The 17,736-nt window shown below is 40.4% G+C and overlaps 1 long non-coding RNA gene across 2 annotated transcripts in view; it reads right to left on the reverse strand.

Moving 5' to 3' along the window:
• The window catches only part of LOC137478579 (uncharacterized), a 130,624-nt gene that overhangs the window by 90,441 nt on the left and 22,447 nt on the right, over positions 1-17,736 (reverse strand). The window lies entirely within an intron of this gene.

The raw sequence follows: 17,736 nt of genomic DNA on the forward strand, positions 1-17,736 counted from the left end.
GTCAGCAGCAGGGAATAGAAGAGAGCTGGCTACATAGAATGGTATTTTTCATGTTGCTTTGCAAAGGAACAGGCAGGAAGGGCACAGGTATTATCATCCTGACATTAAAGGAATGAATGAAGAATAGACAGCTGAAGAAATTATTCTAAATGGGAACTTTCATCATTAGAAAGAGCCAAGACTCAGTGTCCAGTTCAGGTTTTCAGGCTGTTTCCCTGCCAGGACAATGTATTCAGACTAAAAATAAAAGTACATTTTTATTTCCACCAACAAAAAAGATGTTCAAATTGTTCACCCAAAATTAGTCAGCTGTGGTCATTTATACACCAAAGAATATATTTAGAATCAGAGTGGACATTTTCCCCATGAAACAGGATGGTGTTTTTAGAAAACCCTTATGTTATACTGCTGAGGAGGTTCAGACAGCCTTGAACTCTGGACTGCAAAGTCTGAGATGGGGAAAATACAGATGACAATAAAACATTCTCCTGCATTTGTAGAAAGTTAAAGCTTTGAGAAATAATCCACTTGCAGGGAAGAAACTCTTCTATTTTATCATCATATTGGTCAATTTTTTTAACTGACCATACTGTAAAATATATTTTCTACTGACATTTGACAGAAGAAAAAGTTTTGTAACTAAAGAAAAAAAGTCAGTAAATCACTTCCCTATTCTTCTGCTGACAATATTTCTCTGTCAGTCAGAAAGCCATTTTCCATTATTGCTACCACAGAAATGTAGAATCCTTTTTACTCCTTGGAAAGAATACTCGTCATTTATTAATAATCTCTCAGTTGTTTCACTTTATCTCTTAGTAAAACTGTTCCCCCTTCAAGTCTTCATTTTTTCTCGGGATTTGTGAAACTTTCATGTAATTCTTTCTTGTCCAGAAAGACATCTGTTAATTTTCTGCATCAAAATGTCAGATTGAGGAAAGTTCTTCCTGAAATGAGTTTCCTCAGTTCTTCAGTTCTGACCTCTGAAACTGTGAGGCTCTTTACCTATGATGTCTTTCACCATCTCAATGACCTCAGTTAGAATGTTCACTTCCAAGGAAAAGGAACATTGAGCTACAAAACCATTTCCTTCCTCCTATGGGAACACCTTCAAAAGATCTACTCAGACCTTTCCGTTAACAGCCTTTTGGCCATTATTTAATTACACTCTCTTGCCACCTTCTGTAACAGCTACCTTTTTCTAAGTTTCCCCTAATTTTTGGGTTAAACCTCAAAGATTTTCCTCCTAACACCTTTAAATACCAGAAACACCAGTCTTTTCTAGTATTGTGTCTTATCATAGGTGGAGAATTGAGGCTCTAAACTTATTTCCACTCCTGATGCTGACATCATATGATACATAAGTGATGATGAATGACAATAAATTAGAATCACTCTAGCTTCATAGGGAAAGTTCTACATTCCATTCCATCATACTCTGCACAGAAATAAGGTAAAAGCCTGCAAACTCTATGTCATTTGAAACTGAAAGCAGCCCATCCCTAACCTGGTTTTATGGCATGGAAAAGGTACACACATAGTTGTTATAGCAAAGCTCCAGGTTAATCACCTATGTTGAGGATTTGTCCTTCCTTTGTTGCACTGATCTTCCCAAAGAGTGTTTACATTTCAGCTTGTGAAAACCCAGTATTTAACCTTTCCTTTTTAACCCCATGCATGAAGGAGTTGGGCTTTTTTTTTTTTTTTTTTTTTTTTTGCAGACAAAAGAGTCTCTTAACCTTCTAGCAGTTGTTTGTAACAAACTAGAGTGTTTGTTAAGTACCAAACCCCCAACACATGCTTGAAGAAGTAGCTTTATACCTAGTGGTGTATAATTACATTCCCAGCAAACCTTTTTTGGGAAAACTTGAGAGCAGAATTCTCAGGGTTTAACCCCAGCTGGAACCTAAGTACCACAGAGCTTCTCACTCAGTCTTCCATCAATGGGATGGGAGAGAATCAGAAGAGTAAAAGTAGGAAAATTCATGGGTTGAGATAAAGACACTTCAACATGTAAAGAAAAAGCCATGCACATAAGCAAAGCAAAACAAGGATTTAATTTGCTGCTTCCCTTCAGCAGATATTTAGTCATCTCCAAGAGAGCAGGGCTCCATTACATAAGCTGATTACTTGGGAAAACTGCTGTATATACTGAACAAGGTGCCACAGCTGTATATACTGAGCAAGGTGCCACATGGTTTGGGATATCCCTGTGGTCAGCTGGGCTCAGCTGTCCAGGCTCTGTCCCCTCCCAGTTCCTTGGGCACCCCCAGGCTGCTCACTGGTGGACTGGGGAACAGAAAAGGCCCTGACTCAGTGTCAGCAGCAACAAAAACATCATTATTATCAACACATTCAAAATACACCTCCATATCAGCTACTTAGAAGAAAACTCTGCCCCAGCCAAAACCAGCACAAGGAATTTGCATTGCCACCCTCTTCTTAGGAACTCTTGATGGATCTTACTTCCATGGCCTTTTCAGACCATCTGTATTTTTGGCCTTCAAGACATTCTACATAGTACATAATTATATTGCTGACACTGCCTTCAAAGTTATTTTTGGTCAGACCTTCTACATTATTTCATTTAGCCTTCAAGTTCTTTTCCTGACTGAAAGCATCATTCACCATCTCTTTCCTGAATGACAGTATTTCATTCCAAGCCCACCAGTACACACATTCAGTTAAGGGAATGTATTCGTGTTCATTACTTTGCTTTTACTAACATAGAATTATTTTGCCATGTTCATGTTCTGAAATTTAGGGTGGTGAAGTCCTCCTGTTCCTCTATCAAGTCTCAATTCTCTCTTTCCACTCACCCCTTTTCTCTATTATTATGAACATACAGTTTTGCCTGTTGCACAAACTGACATTTTTTTCAAACCCTCTCTCACAATGTATCAATTGCATGATCAGTGACAGTTTAGTTACTACAGAAACCTCTGGCTAAAACTAACCAAAAGGGTTTTGTTTTGTTTTTTATTTTTAGGAAACTAGCTATACCACAGTATTCAGGTCATTCTCCTTCACAAATATATAGATTGACTCATATAAAAATGAAGAGTTGCAGCTTCTCCTAAAAGGACTCATTAAAATGAATAGACATACATTTTAATTACAAGTAGCAGCTATTTTCCATGGGTTTGTGGATTTAAAACTGGAATCAGTAGTTAAATAATTTTGCATTTTCTTTCTTTTTGAAATCTTGGCCAATCATCCCCAGTACAGGCACTTGCCACTCAACCTTATTAGAACTTTTTGTTTCCCTTTTGGGAAGGGAGGGGTAGTCCTTCTTTTACCTCCCTTTTCCAGTAAAAGAAGCCTGTTTTTTCCACTTCCAGTAAGAACAGCCTGTTCTTTATCAAATCATAAAAACCTGTGTGGGCGTGAAAAAACAGCAAAAATAAGGAAGAGGACAAAGTAAATTAAAAGCAGCTAAGTATGCATACCATAGAAAAGAAAAGCAATATAAGTTTAAATGACCTTCTTGCACTTTGATGGAAACTTTTGACAAGCTTTTTATAGAAATCCATTGCACTTTGGGTTTCTGACGGATTTTCTTGGGCCAGCTCTGGCTCTGATACTTGACAAGACGACAGCCATTTGCAATGTTCCAGAAAGGTTTGGCAGAAAGATAAATATATTGTTGTGTCCTTGTAGCACTCATAACAAAGATAAGGAGTTTTGAACAGAATCAGCCTCTAACCCCTACCAGAATAAGCATCCATCTCATCCCCAGCTCCTAGGCTGATACAGGAAGGTTGTGCACTGCTACTTTCACACAGAACTAACCCCATACTCTTAGATCCCTTGACAAATGTATGTCCAAATATATGTTGTCACTAACTACATTTAGCTTCTTTTTCTCTCAATTTGTATGCCTTGTTTTTTCCACAGTGCTTGGCTAAACTTGTGTGGGATTATGACCAAATTATTTAAAAAGCAATGGAAGGGTTGATAGGGTGCTGTTGGCATCGGAAGCAGGCTCACCCCTCGATGAGTTCTGGGATCCACTCAAAGAGACATAGGATATTATATGCAAGGTGGAGATGGTGGCACCTCTCACCAACACAAAAAACTACCCCACCCCAGTTCCCAAAACACACAGGAAAAGCCATACACAAAATAAGGAAGTTGTTCTCTAGGTGCAATTCTTATAGGTTCCCACCAGATGCAAAACATTTCCTAACTAAGCAAGCAAATCCTTGAAGTTAACAAGGTAAAGTTGTAGGACCTGAATTATGGGGGTAGAATTAAAATAATTTCTCATTTAGAATTAACTGGATGACAATTGTGAATGGGACAAATCCTGAATTTGTTGTCTGAGCCTGGTCACTGCTGTCTTCTTACCTGTATTCCACACCACTCCTTTAAAAGAACTGGTTCTGCTATGCTCAGATAACCTGAATGCACACACAATTTACAGGCTTTGAGTGAATCTTCCTCTTACAGGATGATAATTACAGTGCTAGTAAGCTGTGGGGGAAAGGATAGGGTGGAAAGAGAAGTGTTTGGGATTTTTTGAGAGTAATGGAGGGATGGGAGGTGGGAGTTAATAGGGGTAGCTTATGAGGTTTGATGTTGGAAAAATACTGGAGCTGTTAGACTCCAGGATAGACAAATCTGAATTAAAATTGTTAAGAAGACTGAACTGCAGATTCCCATAAACAGCATTGTATTTATATTACAGAGAATATACTTAAATCTCCTTTCTCTTTAGACTAAAGGGATTATCTAACCCTATGAGCATAGCTATGTGAAAGAGAAAGCAAAAGGAAATCTTTGGTGTTTGTTGCGTGTTCAGACCCAGAGCGCTCAGCAGTTCACAGAGCGGTAACTGAAGTGATCAGTACAGGCTTCTGTCTGATCACCAGAGATGAACACTTAAGAGAAACAAATTAAATAAGCAACAGGAGTGCAAGTAAAGTGATTTGGGAAAGGGCAGCTTTGTCTCTGCTCACTGCTGATGAAAGCTGGCAGTCAGCAGCCAGAAGCTCCAGGCACTGCCTGGCAGATTTCAGAAGGCTGTACCTTTGAAGAAACTGCAAACATGTAGTGAGTGACAACAACAATCGGTCAGAAAAGATCATGTATTACATTTCATCAAATCAGTGTGCTAACCATTCCAGAGAACATCTCTACAATAAAAAATATCCAGAGCGATAGGATAAATTCCTCAAAAAGCATTAGTGATAGACATTAAAATGACTTGTAGCACAGAGGTGTTTGCTATAGACACAGACTGCCATGAGACATTAAAGGTGAAACTTAACATTCAGAAAAAACTATTGCTATGTCAAATATCAACATTACTTCTGGTCTTAGAGGCAGCAACAGAAGTGCTGATGACAGTGAGCACCCACCAGATTTCAAGGATCTCTGCCTTTCTTTGTCAGCACCCATGTGCATGCACACATCAGTGCTTCCATCTCAAGACAGCACTGAGCTGAGAGCAGCTGAGCTCTGCACCTTCTCCTGTTTTAGAGTGCATTCAAGGCAACAAGGCAGGGCCAGTCAAGCATTATAAACCAAGGGCTTGGATTCCTAGCATCAAGTCCAAAAAGCTGTGCCCAGAAATGGTAACCAAGTTCTTAAATAAACAGGACATATCCTTTGTAAATTATCTGGGAAGCCAGTAAATGCATTTATGCTAGCAAGACCATACACCCATTGTTTCAATGAGAGTTTCTTCAGTTCACTTTAAATAAAATAGAATCATTGAAGAGTTTGGGTTGGAAGGGACCTTTAAAGGTCATATAGTCCAACTCCCCTGCAGCAAGCAGGGACATCTTGAACTAGATCAGGTTACTCAAAGCCCCATCCAGCCTGCCCTTGAATGTTTCCAGGGCCATCTACCACCTCTTTGAGCAGCCTGTTCCAGTGCTTCACCATTTCCCATGCAAAAAAATTATTCCTTGTATCTAGCCTGAATCTACCTTGTTTTAGTTTAAAGCCATTACCCCTCACCTTATTGCAAAGGTCCAACAAAAAAAACTGTCCCCATCTTTCTTATAAGCACATTTAGGAATTGAAAGGCTGCAATAAGGTTCTTCCCAGAGGCTTCTCCTCCAGACTCAAGAGCCCCAACTCTCACAGCTTATCTTCAAAGGAAAGGCATTCCATGCCTTTGAGCATTTTCATGGTCCTCCTCTGGACCCACTCTAACAGATTCATATCTCACAGGATTCACAGAATGTCTGGGTTGGAAGAGACCTTCAAAATCATTGAGTCCAACCCATGCCCTAGCACCTCAACTAGATCATGGCATTGAGTGCCATATCCAGTCTTTTTTTAAACACATCCAGGGATGGTGATTCCACCACCTCCCCAGGCAGTCCATTCCAGTACTTTATCACCCTTTCTGTAAAAAACTTTTTCCTAATGTCCAACCTATATTTCCCTTGATGCAGCTTGAGACTGTGTCCTCTTGTTCTGTCAGTTGCTGCCTGGTGAAAAAGGTCAACCCCCACCTGACTACAACTACCCTTCAGGAAGTTGTAGAGAGTGATAAGATCACCTCTAAGTCTCCTTTTCTCCAGGCTAAACAACCCCAGCTCCCTCAGTCGTTCCTCATAGGGCTTGTGTTCCAAGCCCTTCACCAGCCTCGTTGCCCTCCTCTGAACACGCTCAAGCACCTCAACGTCCTTCTTAAACTGAGGGGCCTAGAACTGGACACAGCACTCAAGGTGCGGCCTCACCAGCACAGAGATCCTCCTATGCTGAGGATCCAGGAGCTGGATGCAGCACTCCAAGGTCTCACCAGAGCAGAGAAGAGCAGCAGAAACCCTCCCTCACCCTGCTGGCCGCTTCTCTTTTAATACAGCCCAGTACACAGTGAACTTTCTGCGCTGTGGGTGCACATTGCCAGCTCATGTCCAGCCTCTCCTCCACCAGCACCCCCAAGTCCTTCTGGGCAGGGCTGCCCTCCATCAGTTCATCCTGTGTTGATAACCAGAGATTGCCCAGACACAGGTGTAGGACATTGGACTTGGCCTTGTTGAACCTCCTGAGGTGCCCAGGGGGCCACTGCTGGAGCTTGTCCAAATTTACTGCAGGTGCATTCAGTCCCACCAAGTAGTTGACAAAGGCATTAAAGGTCTCAGTGACACTGCAGACCCCGAGGGACACCTCTCCTCACTGCATGACAGTGATGTGACTTTCCCAAGCTCAGAGAGCTTGTGGGAGGGAACAGATCTGAGCAATCCAGACAGCATTTCATCAGTGAAGGTGGATTCTAACAAATTAATAAACACTAGTCAGGGTTTTCTCAATCACTCTACAACACTCTATATCCTTCCCCATTCCTCTTTGCTTGGAGTTAGTGAGTTTTGGGCCTTTCTGTAAATAATTCATAGAGGTCAATTATACTTCTGAAGTTTTCTAACCTTATGTCATTATGTACCATACATGCTATGGCAGTACCTCAGGAAAAAAAAAAAAAAAAAAAGCTACATTTGGAATGCAGTACAGGGGAAGTGGAAAGAGTGAATACAGTCTGCAGGAAGGGTGAATGTAGAGCACCCCATGAATAATGGATGCCAAAAGGCATAAACTGGAGAACTGAGAACTCTCCAGGAAGGTTTAGCATTTTCTTTTCTTCCTTTTCACAGTAATTGCAATAAATGCCTCCTGTTTAAATATTCATTAAAATAATTTATTTTTCTTATCTTGAAACCATCTCTTTAAACAGGTATTTGGCAAAACCACAATCTTCCTCCCTCCTTCCAAAATTTTCCTCCAGATTGAAAGCCAAAAATCCATAGTGATACTCATTGGAATGTTTCCCATTCAGTGAGCATGCAACAGGACCATAATGCATATTCTCATAATTGTTTCTTATTGTCTTAGACCTTTCTCTCAGCAGATTTATTCTGTGTAACTATAATTGCCAAAAACGGTCTTTCAATGTGCTACTACACAAAGGTGTTTGAAGGTAAAAGGGCAAGGATGGTAGGTCTGCTTAGTCAAAAGCACATAAATTTTCAAATTATCACATTCTCTCCCACACTGAGGAGTGACTTAAAGGTGATTCTGTGCAGACAGCACCCCAAAATTCTGTGCATTTACCAACCATTACTCCTAATGAATAAAGTGTGTCTCTTCTTACCCTAAGAGCAAGACAACTCTCCTATCTCATGGTAGGGCACATTATGCCCTGTGGTTCAGTAGCAAAATATGACTTTGTTTGTAATTTCCATTGCATAAATTCCATTGTGTGGAAAGAGAAACAAACACCAAGGACCAGAGTAATCCTCTTTAGGAGGAAAATCCACTGAAATCAGCAGCTAAGCTAAGCAATTCCCTCCCATACTCTCAGCTGCAGAAAGACCCATGAACCTGCTGTTAGGGGAAAGCAAATCAGGGATTGTCCCTTCCCATCTGTGCACCCAGCACAGCTCAGATGAGCATGACAGTGGTGCAGACAAGAGGTGCCACCCCATCTGCTGCCAGCAGAGCCTGACCACACTGGGTTGTTGACCACCAGCACACCCTGCCACTGACACTGCTGCTCAGCCTTGGGCCTGCTGCTGTGCTCAGCCCCAGCCCAAACCAGCTCTGCCGGGGTCACTCCAGTGTTTCTGGCTCAGGGGGCTGTACAGGGAGCAAGGCCAGCAGGTGAGTGAACACCTCCCCTGTTCCAAGAGCTTTTCTAACTGTGGGGAGGCAGTTATTTAAAGATCTTGCTCATTGGCACAAACTTAGTAGTCCTCCCACCCACCCACCAGCATCACCACCCCAGAGCAGAAGCTCTGGGAACACGTCTGCACAGATGGAGAATTAAGTCTTCCCTTCCCCATGAGTTTCTTGGTGCAAATTCCAACTCTTTTTGGTATATAAGGTTAAGTGCAGCTGACAGTATAGTCCTGTTCATCTTGAGTTCCTGGAGTGAATTAAGACACAGGAGAAAGGTTTTCAGACAGGTTTTTGCTGCTGTTTTGTAATTAACACTCATGTCACCAGCTGTGCTAGTGATAGTCAGGATTCCCACAGCTTCTATTTGGTCTGATACTGCAAAAGCTGTGTATTTCTTAGAGTTCTAAGGTCAGGAGATTCAGGATTATAAAAGTCAATTTTATGGGGGACGGGAGCACGAGCATTTAAAAGTGTTTGGGAAGAGCTTTTCAATATGTCAGACAAGAAAATAGTGAAATTAGTGACAATTTGTTTGTGCACTTTACATTTTATGATGAGAGAGCTTTCAGATCTGTACTGTTTACATTTCTATTTATCATGACAATGTTCTGAAAATTTCTTCAAATCCAAGTACAGGAAGAGTGGCCTCCTTGTATCAGAGTACATTAAAAACCTCTGCAGCTTCTTGATTCTTCTCACATGGGCATGAACTCTGCTTCTCAGCTAGTGGCTGCTTTCTGTGTGCCTGATGAACACCCAGACACAGCTCACTTCCACAAGTCTACATGAGAAATAGCTGAACCACACAGGTCTAACACAAAGTTACACCTCGAAATTCAATTCCATGTATGCCCCTATTGTCCCTGTCACACTTTAAACAACCATTAAAAAAAAAAAAAGGAGGGGGGGGTGGACATATTTTTTTTTCAGCTTCTATGGAGCTCCTGCTGACTTTCCTGAGATCTGGGCCAGTCTTGACTTTATTGTCAATTCATTGCCATTTTCCACAGTCTCCCCCTCTTGCCTCCAAACTTAGCTGTAGGGAGTGACTTTTCTCTTCTTTGCTTAATCTAAACATCCAACCCCACCTTATCCCAACACCTCTTCTGTTTCTTCAGCAAGAAAATACTGCCCTCATCCAGCCTTTTCAAAGATTGCTGCAGTTTTTGTGAGAAATACTGGTGCAGAACAAAGACAGTTTTCCCCTTTGAACCAGATTTTCTGACCATGTTCCTCATTACCACTCAACACAAAGGTGTGATTAAAGTTAATTGCAAGCAGTACCAGAAAAAGCAGTACTTCCCTCAGTACTGAAAACACCTCATTTCCCCCTGTAGACGTGAACTCTGTGCTCTCTGCACCTCAACACTTAACTACTTTTAGCACCTACAGATCAATTAGTCAGATACCTACACAGATTCAATTTACACCCAAACACACATTCAAGTTACTCATCAGTGAACACATTTAGAGAGTACAGCATAGGTTGTGTTGTTTTAAAACATGCCAGTTAATTTAACAAGTACTAGATTCAAACGACTCTCCATTTGTTAGCTCTTATAGAGACCCTGAACTTCAGCTGAACAGGTTTGTGTGGCCTTCATCTTTGCCTAAGCCTCAGATTCCTTGAATTACTTCCAAAGCTTCAAAAAAAAAAAAAAAAAAAAATCAGTACTAGTTTAAAATAAAGCCCTTGTATGACAACAGGCTTGGTGTAAAAAAAAAAAAAAAAAACAAAAAAACAAAAACCCTGCTTTTTAGTTGTGTATCTTGATTTTTCCTTTAGTTTGGACAATAAAAATCAGCTTGTGCAAATTCCATTTTTTATCCTGTTTGATACCTTTGCCTTCACCAGCACAGATATAATGGCTAGAAACAGTATAATAACTTTTAGTCACATTTAAAAGCATGTTTCTGTGAGTATTAGTCACTTTAAATGCTGGAAGTAGAGGTGGTTTTAAACAAATGTTTTCTGTTTTCCCCCAGAAGTCTATCCAAATTGCAACAAGCATAAAGGAAATAGGCCCTACAGAAGTGTAACAGATCATAAATGAACAGTTACAAACACCTTCTGAATTTTTAGATAGTATAATCTTGTATAACTTTTCCTTAAACTACCAAGTAGCATTGAGGGAATAACAACATTCCAGAAATTTTCAGTGCTGGCACCAAACTGCCTAATTTTACATGACAGCATGAAGTTTGTTACAAATTAGTATATTTCCAACTCCTACTGAGCTTTTCTATGAGAACAGGTAAGCTTAAAAGTAATTGGTTTTTCAGTTTTTCTAAAGAAACCAAAAACATGTTTATCATGTATGAATAAAATATTGGACATATAGAGTTTGGTGCTTTTCTTTTCCTCATACAGCATTCCCATCAGAATTAATCTGAACAGGCTAATGCTCCAGCACTTCACAGATACAATTGTGAGTGCTGCTCACCCACAATTGCCCTGACCAGAGAAGAAAAGCTCAGCTTCCAGCCCTGATCCCATGAGAGACACCACAGGGTTCAACAGCCAAAACTTTCAGCAGGGGCAGAACCACTAGGCTCCCTAGAGAAAATTTAATTTCTCAGACAGGCACAGCTATGCACTTCCAGCTAAGAAGGTATTTGCTGACATAGCCCAGTCTAAATATTTGACTCAATCTACAGAGAAGTGGTGCATTAAGGTTTCAGTTCGGCTTTGATGAGATCAATGCCATTCAATCCCAAAATTATTTCTTGCATAACTTCAGAACAACTGCTGAAGTGTTCTGCCTCTCAGAAGCAGAAAGCTGAACCAAGTCAAGCAGATGCCTACTCTGTTCTCTGTGGGGTATTTCATTACCTTCATTAAGGAAACACTTCCCACTAGTGAATTGCATGATGCAATTACATCTGTTTTATATGAAGCAGGAGGATGTTCTTTCATCTTCCTCTTGGATCACTCTCTCCAAAAAAACAAATCCCAAACATAATTCTGCAGTGATAGAAACTGAAGACCAAAGACAGGTAAAACCACATTCTCCAGTGCTTTCAAAGGTGTCCCTGTTTGGGGAAACTTTAGTTTAAAAGGCATCTTTCATATCTTGTGCTGGATATACAGTGACACTAAAAACCCCCCAGCCAGGAAGGAAGCACCAATGCTAGGAACAGCATGAGGAAAACCTCCCTTAAAGGAGCAGAAAGTTCAATAATCTTTAGATAAGCAAATTTCAGAGGAGCAAAGTGGAGCATTTGACATAAAATTTGAATCCCATTATCTGTAATGTCCAGTTCCCATTTTAATCTATATCCAGCTGCCTGACCTGTTGAGCAGACACCAAAAAAATCTTAGAAAATTTAAATTCAATCTACTGTCCCTTAAGGACATTATTTAGCTGGATTTCAGGTGCTTCACTTGCAGTGGAAAGGTCAAATTCTCTAGTGACTGACTTGCTTCTGGTATGTGGAGATTCACACACTTCACTGGAAAAATTTCAGTGAAGTAAAGCAGACAAAAGAGTAGTTATATACTCAGTGAGCCCAGGCTTCTGAAACAACATGTTTGTGATCGAGCCACTGGCAGTGGCAGGAAATACAGATGCTGACTACTCAGCAGCAGTTAAAGCTATAGTTTTTCAATAACTGCTTGAAAGAAAGTGCTTTATATCTGAATGACCAAGTTTTTGGTACAACATCCCCCAGAATGTCTCAAGAATTTATAGATCAAGTACCAATAGTTCTTTGCTTCAGCAATCACTGAGGTTCCACCATCTCTTTAAACAATCCCAAGACATGAAGCTCCTGCCATGAACCAGGTTTTTTCAGTACCTGAAACAAGGAACAAGATGTGCCAACACCATTTCAGTTGCTCCTCACTGCATCAGTTTCTACAGATGCAGGTAAAGTTGTGGTATGCAGCAAGTATTACATGGCTCAAAGCTTCACCTGTGCTCTGGTTTGGGTCTTCCTCATGAAACTCCTCCAGCTGCAGAGTGCAGCAGGGCTGTGCTGACACAGAGCTGGTCCTTCCCCAAAGGCTGTTCAAGGAGGTCAAATGCACCAGCTTTCAGAATGATACAGAGGCACTGCAAACACAGGTTTCTAATCACCCAAAGCCTCTCATTTGATGTCCTTCATTTCTGTGAGTCCTGCCTTGCTGCCGTATACATTTTGATCAATTTATACAGGTATCTGAAATGCTGCTGCCCTGAGACAGATGCAAAATTAACCCAAGACACATGAGCCAAATCAGCTGTGGCAGCAGGAAAGGAGTAGATGAGCAGCAGTTTACAGAGTCCCTGAAGCAGCAAATTGCTGGCTGTTGAACACTTTGTCCATGATGGACACCACAATCTCATTAAGGAGCCACATGCTCCAGTCTTGTTTCACAGCACACACATCTTCTGCTTGAGCTCTACCTCACTTCGGTCTGCAGTTCAAACAGCTGTGGTAAATAGGGCTGTGCTCAAGTTACCAGGCTTCTGCTGGCCACTGAGGCTTCCCCTCCCTTGTTAGATGCTTAATGCTGCCCAGATTTTTTTTCTCTTATTGAAATATTAGATGAGTAACCATTCATAAGATTTGGGATGCATTAAACAGGAAAATGCTTAATCTCTAATGGCTCACCAAAACATAACTGCCACTTCCTCATAAGCTCCAAATCCATGTTTTACTCCCTCTGTTAATCCTCTCAGAGCTTTATTTCCCCCTGAAATAAATTTGAAGGCATCTAACACAACATTATCTTACAACAGGTGACAAGCAGTGAGAAAAATGTACCGATTTCTAGCTGCCGTCTGAGTTTGGGGTCCTGCTCTTGTGAGGAAAGGATAATCCAAGTAGGCAGATTGCTATTGCACAGATAGCCTGAACACAAAGATAGACCAAGAAAGTTACACAACTTATCCACTTGAAATCACAGTAAGCAGCACAAAGCTCTTGTGCTGTTTACCCTTCCTGGTAGCTGTAAAAAATCCAATCCAGAAGAGGGATTTTACACTTAAGCCATCTCATCAGAGTTTGCCACAAGCAGGGGATTCTGCCTGATGCTGTTAGCCATTTCTGGTGTTTCTCAGTAAGATACAAGCAAAGTTCTTCACAAAAGTGCTCCTGCTAGACATGGGAGTGACCAATCCAGAACAGTCTGTCATCTGTCCATGCATTCATTCTATGGCACGAAGCAAAGCTTCATTGCCTGTTGTCTCCAGACGTCACAGGTTCATGATCATCACTGTTGTGGTGCCTGCACCGTGCTGCACACTTTTCAGAAAGGTTCCTGTGTCTTCAGGTAGTAACAGAGAACTCTGCAAGACCTTTACTGGACAGCCAGTAAACCCAGGAATGCGGACAGAACAGGATCCAGCTGGATGATTTCCTTGGTTTGCTAGGCAGGCAGCTTTGTTTCCTTTAATGTTTCCTCTCTTGATTATTCTAAAATCCATGGAAGCAGTTTAGAGAGCTGTAGAAACAATGCATAAAATTTTGCCCATCCCTGGAGCAAAATCACAGCATGCTTTTCTGTAGCAATACTAATGTACCAAATGTAACTCAACAACTGTCAGGCTTAGTTTCAGTGCAACTGTGCAGGGTTTAGGAAATCATGGTTTCAGACCTTGATCTGGAACTGGATCTTGTGTAGCATGCATATTTACTTCCTTGGAGATAATATTTAATCCTGCAAATATGAGATAGGTACTAATCAAAATTGTTTCCAAATGAGCCAATGTATCTTTATGATGGAGAACGTAATTTTACCATTTTTCTCTGGCAAAGGCAATAGAGATGCATACTCAGAAAGGAGAGCTGTCACTCAGCATTGTATGAGCACAAAAGACAAACCCTGCACACTATACTTGACAAAAGGCAAAGACAAAAGAATGAGGTCAGTATTCAAAGAACACAACTTTAACATAGAAAGCAAGCTCATTTATTAGACAAGAAATTATTAGACCAATAAGACAACTTAATGAAGGGCACTGTGCTGTGAGTGCACAATTTGCTTCTGAATTATAAGGTCTGTAGTGAGGACATGTTTTCTTGGCCCTTTCCCACCTATTGAGCAATGTTGTACACAACTCTGATGTTCTAAAAAAGGAAAAAATAAGGGTGATAAATCCATTAATAAATAAATCTGAGAAGTTAACTCTAACCCAGCTGAAACCAGGACAATGTCATTTCCTATCCTTGCCAGGATCGAGAGAGCAGGGCAAATAGAGTTTTTCATTCTGCCTTCCCCCAACCCCGAACTCCTGCCATCTACCTGTTACTCCAGTGGATGCTGTAGCTGTGTCAAGCAGAAAGAAAACATAGAAGACATTATGTTAACCAACTCTAAAACAGTAATTCATCTACTTGGATGTCTGATTGTCCAGTTCCTTCTCACTGAAGAAATGTTTGGAAAAGAGCTGCATTAGATGGGAATAATTTAATTTATTAATGGAAATGAGCATTCAGAATCAGATCAGGAATGAAATGCTAGCTTTCATCCCTGATTACTAAAAGTGCTCAGAAAATCACACATCTACATTAATGCCCACAGATTATGTTTGCCTGTGATTGGTATAATGGTGGTGGGGAATAAGCACTAACCTACATTCTTACAGTGCAATCAATAATGATGTGCAAAATTATCATAATAGCATTGCTACAAGTATCTGGAACCTTCACAGCTCCTATGCAAGTTTACACAGTCCAGAGAAACTACAGGTAATGGCACAGAAAAGGCTAACTTACCATCAGGTAGAGTGCACAGGAATAAAAAAGCCTTTTTTCCTAGGAATATGGTCTGCATAAGCACTACACTTCCATTTAGTTGCCCTTACAAATATCTTAACACTTAAAATTGAAGTAGGACATGATGTTTACAAAACCAAGATGTTTTGTTCAAATGCCATTTAATTTTTTTTTTAAAACTCATAGGTCACTTTGGGGAAAAAACAAAAATGGACTGAGTCTTTCCCAACAGAAGTTCTCCAAATGTTTTCCTCAGAATGGTACTTGGCAACACAAATTCATTGTCTCCCAGAGCTCCCAGATATCTCATGCTTCAAGGCTTTTTTCCAATGACACTAGAAAAGTGATTTTTAGTAAGGTCCAGCTGCCAGCACAGCCACAGGCTGGGCAGGTACTCCATAGCTCCAGTAGCTTTTCCAGTCAGCCAGCAGTCATTTGCAAGATTAAAGTAAAACTTTGGAAGTTACTGGGGGTTTTCTTTATTTTTCCCCTGTCTTGCCACAAGACAGGAATTTTAGCACAGGAGATTTTCTTCAAAAAATGTCAGCCAGAAGCCCAAGATCAATGAAAAAACAAAACACCCAGACACAGCCAAACAACAGCTTTAGTACACAGACCTAAGTAAAATCTGAACTGTAGAAACACGTCAAAAAAAGCATATAAGGAATTTTGTTTGTAAACATTTCAATCATACCACAGAAACCTAGTCAAGAGTATCTTTATTGGAGTCCAAGTTCAACTAATTTATGAGCTTGGTTCTGCACATTACTTTCCACAAACCTGACACAGCCCATTAACCATCTAATACATTAGAAACAGTTTTCTTGTACCCAGCTAAAGCCACAATACATTTTTCTAGAAATAAGTTTGTTCTGTACTCACTTTTAAACATATCAAAAATTGAAGGAGCTCTGAGCAAAGTGGTAATTTTAGTACAGCCACTCAAGACCACTACAACTAAAATTAAATACCCTTGACAAAAATTTTTGGTACACTTACATGAAAGCAGCAACTTATGTCTACGTTACTACCATTAATTTCATATCACCTCTTGTTGCTGGTCACAATATCTACTTAGCAGCAAGGCCACGGTGTTAATACAAGAAAAATGGGGCCCTGGGAGGCCCAGCAAGTCCTCAGTAAATATCTTCTGGTGAGGCACTTCTGCCTTGGGGTTTGTATCAGTACGCTCCTCACAAAGGTAATTACAGAACTTTTTGTCTGTGAATTGTACAAGGTGTTTGCTGTCAGAACTGTCCCTTAATAAAATACAATAACCATTCCAATGGTCAGACCAAATCTCTAGTCGCTGCACAAGCCTCAGGAGCAACCACTCACTAACATCTTCATCCCAATCTTCAAGTCAGATGTGCAAAGACGCTTGAGTCCTTTCAATGGTATACTTGCCAGAGAAGTAAGCACTTGCAGGTATATAAAGTTTTGAGCTGCCTCTGCATCTCAAGGCAACAGCACCAAGCAGGAAGATTCACATTCATAGACCATGAAATATATGATCAAATGCTCAGAAAAATTCACAGTCATTCTGACTCACATTGTCAGCTCTTTCAATTCCATTTACCTTGGCTTATAAAGAACTTCACCAAAATTACTGCATTTAGAAGCTGACATTCTGATTAAGCCATATGCTAGAAGCAAAAAAGAATAAAAAAAAAAAATCCACCTTGGAATTAATGACTCTTCTCAATGTCCTTGCCACCATAGCTTGAATTCCAAAAGTACTTTGTTCCTAAGGGTACAGGTATGTATTAAGGATTTTCATAGGAAAATTTATATTCATCTGTACAGTCACAAAATCTCACCTTTTAGATATTTTAGTCTTCCTAGAAAGTTGTGTAAATCATTACTGCAAAAAAATATGCCTTATTCTCAGTCTGATAAATAAGTGAACTGTAAAGTGTAGGTTAGAGACACAGTGCTGGCAAACAAGACAGGCTGTTAATTCTCACCTTTTCCACACACTAAATGATGCCACTTCAGGGACACAACACTGAGCAGAAATATTACTAGGTTGTAATTTTTTTAACCTAAGAGCTCACTTCAAATAGAAACTAGCTCAAGTGTGGCTGCTGCTCTAGTGAAAGAGCACTAGAGTAATTCCTAGCTGTTTTCACTAGACATAAAGGAAATCAGCATTAAGCTATGAGCATGCAAACTGCTGATAAAGTGGATTAACTTGTAAAAGGCTCATTTCTGCAAAATCCTATTGCTTGTCACTGAACTTATGTGTCTGCAAGTCTAGTCTCACCTTCAGCCCTAACACTTCAGGCTTTTCCTCCCTGCAGAAAAGAGGAGGAGGACAAATGTTTTGGCCTTATGTTATACATTTATTGCATCTATTACTGTGCCAACTATAAGTTTATTCCTTGTCTTCTTACTGCAGTC

This window comes from Anomalospiza imberbis, chromosome 8 (assembly GCF_031753505.1).
Source record: "Anomalospiza imberbis isolate Cuckoo-Finch-1a 21T00152 chromosome 8, ASM3175350v1, whole genome shotgun sequence".
NCBI classification, from domain to species: domain Eukaryota; kingdom Metazoa; phylum Chordata; class Aves; order Passeriformes; family Viduidae; genus Anomalospiza; species Anomalospiza imberbis.